The sequence below is a fragment of the Podarcis pityusensis genome (genome assembly GCF_964106645.2).
Source record: "Podarcis pityusensis genome assembly, chromosome: 11".
NCBI lineage: Eukaryota > Metazoa > Chordata > Lepidosauria > Squamata > Lacertidae > Podarcis > Podarcis pityusensis.
In genome coordinates, this window is record NC_138036.1 from 49,532,110 (window position 1) to 49,541,423 (window position 9,314).

The window sequence follows — 9,314 nt, forward strand, 5'->3', positions numbered from 1 at the left end:
TCTAAATTCCCTAATCAACAAGTGTTGACGCTAATTAAGCTAGACCCCAGCAGCATGTTTGTGTGTGGTTTTCTCCCAACATAAAATATGGCCATTGAGTATATTCATTCTCATAATCTTTGTATCTATGGGCCGTCAGAATGGGTTCACCAATATGAAGTCATACGGGTAGAATCCTTTAGTCTTTTCTTCCCTATATTGGGGGGTGGGGCCTGAGGTGGTGTCTCACTCCCCTGCGGTGGCAATTCCAGGGTCCCCCTCTTAAAGGGGTAATATAATGGGTGTCACTGGCCATACACTGAAAGGTCGTGTGGGGATATGGGCTGGGCTGCCTGCTACACTTACATCTCGCAGAGCACCCCCATATCCCATTTACCCTGCTGATACCCAGTTCCCCCCAGCTGGGGGGCTGGGAGGGATACATGCCCAAGGCCTAAGCCAAGGTCTTCCTACATTTGGAAGTTTAATAAAGTTGTGGCCTAATTTTAATTCCATATAACGTTGTCAGAGTCATTATTCCTTCCTTATGATCCCTGGGGGCTGGGGCTGTCGCCGCCTGGTCATACCAATATACAGGCATTTCATTATTCCTTCTAAGCTGAGCGATCAAGTGATTGCATTTTTAGGCTGCTTTGCATTCAAATGAATACCAAAGCGGCTTACAATGAACAACAGCGGCAAGCAACATAACAAGAGAACATCGCAGTCATAGCACAAAATGTCACATTTACAATGCTACACATTATTATTTTTTTGAGGGGAAAAATAGTGTGGCAGCAGAGTAATTATTATGAAGTTTGTATTTAAAAAAACCCATAGATGTTGACATGTGCACTGTTCTACTACAAATACTACGAGCATGGAACTGATGAGAAACACGTCAACACATCCTACTGAACCTTGCAGTTACATCACTGTGGAACTCCCAGTAACTGTCGATGAGGTAAAGTATTGTGCTACATACCCAAGTCTCGACATTTCACATGACCCTATGGAGAGATACGGCTGTCATGTCCTGCCAGACTATAACCCCCTGGGAATATGGGCTTGTGGTTTATTAAACGGAGGCTTTCCTGGGAGAGGAACATGTTTACTCAATCAGGCCTTGCAGAATTAAATAAAAGCTTAGAATAAATCCCAATTAAATGTTGCGTAATTATTTCCACAGAACAGGAGGAAGTCACTTTCCCTGAGACATAAATGAGGAACAAATCTTGAATGTTGTAAATTGAAGGGAACAGGACAATCTAACCTCTGTCTAGGTATCTATTTAATAGTACAGGGCAATTCTTTCCAAATAATGGGGCAAAACCTGCCAAGTCATATATCACAGAGGCCTTGTAGCTGAGGCAGTAGGCAGTAGAGTCAGAGGTGGTTGCTGAGACATACTTCAGACATAAATAAGTGACCCCAAAGCAAAGACTGCTGAGTTATACAGGTTTATTTAAATTAAAAAATGACAAAGACTCAGGCCTCTAATGTTATGTTCTCTCATAGGGGTAGAAAGTAAAATTATTTATTCACTATTCAGTCATTAGCCTCTTGTTCTTTCTTGCAATGGATGTGCAAAACTCTTCAAACAAAGCAGCTGTTGGATTAAGTGGGGACAAACATGAAGAATAGTGTGAAACAGAAGTGGATTGAACAGCTGCCACCCACCCCCCCAAATAGAGAAAAATTATGTGTCTTCTGTCTCACATTTGCTGCAGTCCCGTGGCCACTATCAGGGAGTATGTCCCACTAAACTCAGGAGGTAAAGGTAAAGGACCCCTGGACGCTTAAGTCCAGTCAAAGGCGACTAAGAGGTGCGATGCTCATCTTGCTTTCACGCAGAGGGAGCTGGCGTTTGTCCACAGACAGCTTTCCGGGTCATGTGGCCAGCATTACTAAACTGCTTCTGGCACAACAGGACACCGTGACGGAAACCAGAGTATACAGAAACACCGTTTACCTTCCTGCTGCCATGGTACCTATGTGTCTACTTGCACTGGTGTGCTTTCAAACTGTTAGGTTGGCAGAATCTGGGACAGAGCAACATGAGCTCACCCCGTCACAGAGATTTGAACCATTGACCTTCTGATTAGCAAGCCCAAGAGGCTCAGTGGTTTAGACCACAGCTCCACCCGTGTCCCGAATAAACAATCACACAATCACTGATAGGCCACCCGCCATTGTGAGGCTCAAAGCAATGAAGATGATGCCTCCCCAGCTGTTGCCATTGGCTGTGGGTTTCTTGTGATGTCAGAAAAGCACTTGCAACTGAGTGGATATAAAGACAGGCCAAGAGGAAAGCCCTTTTCTATTTCCAGCAGGTCACACCTGGCAACGGATGTGACATTCAGCACTGCCCAGGTTTCTTCCACTTGTAGGAGGCAAACTGGTGAATGGAAGGAGGCAAACCTCTGGCAGTGGGATGCTATGGAGCGATAATAAGGCAAGTTTGCTTCCTTGAAGGCTGCTGGTATCTGTGGCTGGAAGCTGGCGGACATCTCATGATGGACCTAACAGTAGCTTCTGGCGCAACGGAACACCGTGACAGAAACCAGAATGCACAAAAATGCCGTTTACCCTCCTTCCGCAGTGATACCTATTTGTCTACTTGCACTGGTGTGCTTTCAAACTGCTAGGTTGGCAGAAGCTGGGACAGAGTAACGGGAGCTCTCTCCACCATGGGGATTTAAACCGTCAACCTTCTGATCGGCAAGCCCAAGAGGCTCAAGTGGTTCAGACCACAACGCCACTTGCTCCCTTTTGCTTTTTACTTGGTGGGGGTGGGACTTGTTTCTGAGTAGACTGGTGTACACTATCACTGTTGGTGTTACAGATACTTGTGGAATTCCCAGAAGTGTGTTATATTTCATGTACAGTGGTACCTCGGGTTAAGAACTTAATTTGTTCTGGAGGTCCATTCTTAACCTGAAACTGTTCTTAACCTGAGGTACTACTTTAGCTAATGGGGCCTCCTGCTGCCACCGCACCGCCACAGCATGATTTTTGTTCTCATCCTGAAGCAATGTTCTTAACCTGAGGTACTATTTCTGGGTTAGCGGAGTCTGTAACCTGAAGCATCTGTAACCTGAAGCGTCTGTAACCTGAGGTACCACTGTATAGCTGTTTTAATTAGGAGTAGGGTGATTACAGAGCAAAAGTTTAAGCAAAATGATCAGGATTCAGGGAAGACAATCTTACTCGGCTACAAGTGATTGCCAAAGAAAGAAATAATTTTATATGTTCATATCCTCCATGACTAACACTTAGCTGTTTATACCAAAACATAGTATAATTCATGCATACCTTTTTCACTGTCTCACTGGCCTGAGTGTTGAATAAGAATGGTACATATTTCATTCATGCTAAGATGCCTGTTGTTTGCAATGAGCCCTTGGACAAGCTCTGATTGGAGGTGAGTGGAAGCTCCAGCTGCTTCTTTCAACGTATTTTATTTCAATGGCAAAATATGCAAGAATTTGTTCAGACCCGTTCCAGATGCTCCACTGAACTATGTGACCTCAGAGCCAGTGCTGCAAATATATTTGAGGCATGATGTGCATTACAGCTGGCACTGCACTGCAGGCTGATATTTCGCTTGCCTGGGTTATTACTTCTTTGCTAGGACCAAAAAGAAAGGTAAAATACAAAGCATTACACAAACGGCATACTTGAACTTTGTACACAGAAACAGACTGTCAGCTTGAAGTATCGCTAGACCCAAAGTAACGTTGACTTAAGATTCAGACTTAAGATTTAGCTTGTACAGCGGGTTAGTTTCACTGCGTCATTGGTGAGATTTTGCCTCACCGCATTTCAGCCACACTTTTGCAGCTCTTTGAACTGGAGAGCCTCCAACAGAGATCCTGGTGTATGAAACCTCACTGCCTGTAGATTTCCAGTTATTTGTGGGGTTGTAACAAATAACTGGAAGTTATATTGAGAAAGCAAAAATCCTTGCACTGATGGGATGTGACAGTTAAGTATCACCCTCTATTTCCCACAGTGGCCAGGCAAACGCCTCTGAAGGGATTACAAGCAGAGTGTAAGGTCAACAGATTGGTCCTTTTTGCTTTGTTCCCAAGATAAGAACCTGGAGGTGGATCTGGAGATGAAGTTTAGCTGTCATGGCTAACACGAGGGGCTTCCATGGGCGGAGCTGGGTTACAGAAGGTTAGAGGAACATTGTGTTTGTGGAGTGGCTTAGTAGGGAAGGGAGGCGACAAGAGCCGCAAGGATGCTACTAGCCCAGAGATGAAAGAAGACAAAGTCCTCACCAGAGAGGAATGGCAAATCAAGCTGATAGACTATGCTGAAATGGCAAAACTGACTGGAAAGCTCAGGAACCAAGAAGACAAAAACTTCAAGAAAGAATGGGGAAAATTTATAATTTATTTAAAGGTAAAGGGACCCCGACCATTAGGTCCAGTCGCAGACAACTCTGGGGTTGCGACACTCATCTCGCTTTATTGGCCGAGGGAGCCAGCGTACAGGTTCCGGGTCATGTGGCCAGCATGACTTAGCCGCTTCTGGCGAACCAGAGCAGCGCACGGAAACACCGTTTACCTTCCCGCTGGAGCGGTACCTATTTATCTCCTTGCACTTTGACGTGCTTTTAAACTGCTAGGTTGCCAGGAGCAGGGACCAAGCAACAGGAGCTCACCCCGTCGCGGGGATTCGAACCGCCAATCTTCTGATCGGCAAGCCCTAGGCTCTGTGGTTTAACCCACGGTGCCACCTGCGTCCCATAATTTATTTAGGAGACCGCTATAAGCAAATGAAACCATTAGCAGAATTTTAATAACACTTGTAATGTAACAAACACTGTGGACAATATGGATTGATTCAAAATATAGATTACGAAATAATATGCAGTTGAAAATGTTGACAACAGGACCCATGGAGGGGAGTCTCGAGTTTCAGAGCAATCTCTAGATATGGATATGTATTTGATATTGTGTTAACTCTATATTTGTAAAATCAAATAAAAAAGATTTTTTTAAAAAGTAGGGAAGGGAGGAGTTGTTGCAGCCCCCTTTTTGGATACACCATATACCTCTGATTATTTGGGCTATATCCGACCATTATGCATGTTATACATAAATTAGGTTTGCACATGTTGTATGTTCAATATGCTCTAGCTGCAAACATAGCATTCTAGACACCATATTGGGCTGGTCTTTTCCCTTCCAGGTTCACATTTCTGCTGCCGAAATCAGGACTGACCCAAGACCTTTTGCCACCTGAAGCAAAGAACGAGGTGGTGCCTCTGCTCCCATTTGTATGTACAGCAGCTGACTGAACTGGCAGAGGAAACTTTACCGCAACGATGACAAAGGGGTCATCGTTCCCAATGCACCTGAGGAGCTAGTTTGGGGTACATTGCCGGGCTGTGGCACACACAGTTCTGAACTCCGAGAGAGGAGAATGGCCAGAATGCTTAGGAGGAATGGCCAGTGTTGGGATGCTGCTCTACATCCTCATTCTCATCAGGCCAATTACCTCATCTCCCGTATGGTAGGGTCGGCCTTGACTGAATGCCACACTTCCCTGGTGCCTCACTCCATCACAGACTTGCCAATGCTGACACATTTGTTTTTCCGCATCAGTGGAGATATAACTACTGGTAGGGTGAGAGGGCACAAAGATGGCGAATCTTCTATACTCTTCATAAACTGCAAGACTTTTCATTGCCGATATCATTACTAAAATAAAAGCACTGAGAGCTGGACTGTGTCTGAAGACCAGCAATAATTGTGCACTGTGTGGGGGCCCAAGTGGGCATAGTTACAGGCATCTGTTGTTGATACAGCTTGCTATCAGAAGCCGAGCAGAAGGGTATTATCTCAGAAATAAGACTGGAAGCATTTTCCCTCAGAAAGACACAGCTCTTCATCCTGCAACTTTCCATTTCCTCTCTAGCCCATAAGGCTGGCCAGAATAAGGCAAAACCCTGAGGACACATTATGACACTCGAAGTGTTTGAGTATGGTGCTCAACGTGTTTGTTTATTATGGAGTGCCTTTGTATTTGCAGGATGAACGGGGGATTTCCGTGTCAGTCCTCTCATCTCAGTTTATTAACTTATGCTGCAGAAGATACATATTCCGATGATAAGAATGTGCAACAAATTTCACCCAGGTTATCGAGCACTGAGACGAAGGCCTACTTTTCACTGAGGTGATAAATTCGTGCCCGGTATATATTCATGGCATATAGAAAACTTTTTATTGTTTAGTCATTTAGTCGTGTCCGACTCTTCGTGACTCCATGGACCAGAGCACGCCAGGCACGTCTGTCTTCCACTGCCTCCCGCAGTTTGGTCAAACTCATGTTCATAGCTTTGAGAACACTGTCCGACCATCTTGTCCTCTGTCGTCCCCTTCTCCTTGGGCCCTCCATCTTTCCCGGCATCAGGGTCTTTTCCAGGGAGTCTTCTCATGATGTGGCCAAAGTATTGGAGCCTTAGCTTCAGGATCTGTCCTTCCAGTGAGCACTCAGGGCTGATTTTCTTCAGAATGGATAGGTTTGATTTTCTTGCAGTCCATGGCACTCTCAATAGTCTCCTCCTACTTGATGCCAAAGAGAGGGGTACTATCCTACCCTATCTTTCCCCCATGACATGATCCGGTTTTCTTTTTTGCACCGAAGTGTCTTTTCTTGTATGGTGAGACACCAAAAGACTTCTAAAAGGCAACAAGTGAACAGCTCTGTTTAGAGCTTCCATATTGCTTGCTATGAGAGCACAGCATGCTACTGACACCTTTCAGATCCCTGCTGTCTCTGTTCCACAACTTTCTGTAATTTACCATGGATACCTCTCTTCCCCAACAAATCGAGCTCAAAGCCACATCATTGGTTGTGCAGTTCCGGAGAAACAGACATGTGTAAGGACTGGTATCAGGTGGATCCATGGTCCCCCAGGAAAAGACCACCGGTTCACGGGTAGATAGGTCTCCTTTATTTCTCATTTACTTGCAATGAGATACTTTCCTTCACTTAAGAACTTTCCTGTATTACTGTTCATGCATATTCGTCAGGGTGAGGCTAGATGCCTTCTAAAGAACCCAGCATGTTCCACTGGAAATGCAGGCTTCCTTTTTTCACAAAAAGTCCCTCAGGAGAGAACTGTCAAAGGTCAGTTTCTATGTGTTTAGAAATCATATAATCTGTTCACTAGGTGGCACTGGACATAGTTGTAGCTGGATAGAGTGAGAAGTTTCCTTTGGCTGCTCTGGTTTAAAACAAATGAAGAGTTCTTGTTTACTTTCCCTACTGATGTGTCTTCTGTGCCTTCCATGCCTCTAAGGTCAGACCCTGGCTTGTTGAGACAGCTGGTATATCAGGGGAGAGTTAGGTGATGGTTAGTGACAATTTCTTTGATGGCCCCTTTTCTACATCATGCCACTAGCTCCTTGACTCCACTCTCTTGTCAATCAGGGTAGAAGTAAATCTCTTGCAGTTTTTGTCAGAATATGGTTTCCTGTATTGGATCCCAGGGAGGGACATCAGCTTCAAGGGCCAGCCAGCTCTGGGCGTTTCTCCCTATCATTAATTTGTTCAAAAAAAATAAATTCATTTTAGAGCCTGACAGGACACTAAAAGTGGAGTGGGTTATTTCTCAAAACACTGCCAACTACAACTTAAATACTATTCAGGGTTGACCGTACTATAATATCTTAATTGCTGCTTCTGGGAAACAAGAACTAGGGTCTGGGGTGGCCTCTTCATAATGGATTTCCTTCTTCTTCTCATTATGTGAATACTTTCTTAGCATCCAGTTCAGTATCAGAGGCAGAGCAGTGGAAAAGGAACATGTTTTAAGATGGAATTTGGGGGAGGAAGAAAGCATGGGTTACGTCACATCAAACTGGCTTCAGAAATCTTCCATTAAAAGCCCGCTTTCTACTGGGAATTAATAAATGGGATGATGCATAACAATGAAATAGAGAGAGAGATTGAACTATTTGCAAATGGCAGTTTCCCTCGTGAATTTGTGTCAGATACCAGCTCAGAACTAAAAGCTTGTGAACTGATCCGTAAAAATACAGTAGTTGGTTGGAAAACATGAGGTTGAACACAACTAAGTTTTACTGAGAGTTAGACCCAGTGCTTTTTTTCTTAAAAAATGTTTAGGGGTACTCTCATTTTGACTCAAGAAAATCACCATTTTATAGTTCAATTTGGGAAAAATAAAGACAATAAATGGACAAAAGTACAACGATTCATAAAATGTTTAGGGGTATGCGTACCCCTGTGTCTCCCCAGAAAACAGCCCTGGTTAGACCCATTCAAATGAATGGACCTAAATTGGGCGTGTCCATTAATTTGAATGGGTCTAACAGAGTAACATTGGATACAACCCACATATAACTTATTAGGAGGACTGAAAACAAATGGATACGAAGTCTTGCAGACTGAGATCTAATTCGTACAGTATCCAAGCAGTGTAACAGGAACAAAAACTGTGTGAGTATCTCTGCTTCTTTGTATAGTTATCTTACAAGTTCAGTGAAATAAGTGTTTGCCTCAGAAATTTAGAAGAAAAAGCTTGAAACTGCAGGGTGTGTTTATGTTGAGAGCTTTGAAAAACAGAGAAAGCCCACTGCTGCCATATCTTGAAAATTAAAATCCTATCCAAAATTGTTCTCTGAGCACTTATGACCATTCTGAATGTAAGAACATACAATTCAGCTTGTTAGTTTCAGAGATATACTTGATGCTTTTATGCAAACATAAACCAATCAGCCATTTTCCAATAATGTGGCTTTTACTCAAGTTTGGAGCTTTCAGCGTGTTTACCATAGTTACCAAATGAACATACCCTGCAGTTTTCAACCTTTTCTTCTGAATGTCTGGCTTGGGCCTAAAATACTATCGCCACGTATGAGATGGCACTGATATGGTTCAGTCGAGTTTTCCAACCACATCAAGAAACGTCCTCCAGTCATAATGAGGGGTTTCCTTAGTATGGTTAGAATTATTCTGAACATCTGTTTACACAGTTACCTAAGTTCCTAGAGAGGGATTTAGGTTCCATGAAGCAATCATATTACTAGGATAACAAGAGCTATTGAGATGTTGCGCTTAGAGCGTTGGACTAAATTTTTGAAGTCGTAAGTTCAAATCCCCAGTCAGCCATGAAGCTCATGGGGTGATTTTGGGACAGTCACTATCTTCTCCCAGGTGGTTACTATGAAGATAAAATGTGAGGCATCTTGTGTGCTGCTTGAGCTTCTTGGAGGAAAGATGGGATAAAATTATTACAATGATGATGATGAAGAAACAGGTCTCTGTTATCAATGAGAACCTTTTCACCAGAATTT

At 43.6% G+C, this 9,314-nt stretch overlaps 2 long non-coding RNA genes across 2 annotated transcripts; one reads left to right on the forward strand and one right to left on the reverse strand.

Moving 5' to 3' along the window:
• The first annotated feature begins 2,296 nt into the window (after positions 1 to 2,296).
• LOC308458401 lies at positions 2,297 to 5,719 on the forward strand. Its single transcript, XR_013977363.1, has 2 exons — positions 2,297 to 2,434; positions 5,182 to 5,719. It is a non-coding gene; the product is annotated as an uncharacterized lncRNA (long non-coding RNA).
• Positions 2,458 to 8,944, reverse strand: LOC308458504. The gene is made up of 3 exons (XR_013977493.1): positions 8,813 to 8,944; positions 7,659 to 7,753; positions 2,458 to 3,609 (listed from the first exon to the last, which is right to left on the reverse strand). It is a non-coding gene; the product is annotated as an uncharacterized lncRNA (long non-coding RNA).
• Positions 8,945 to 9,314: the final 370 nt, after the last annotated feature.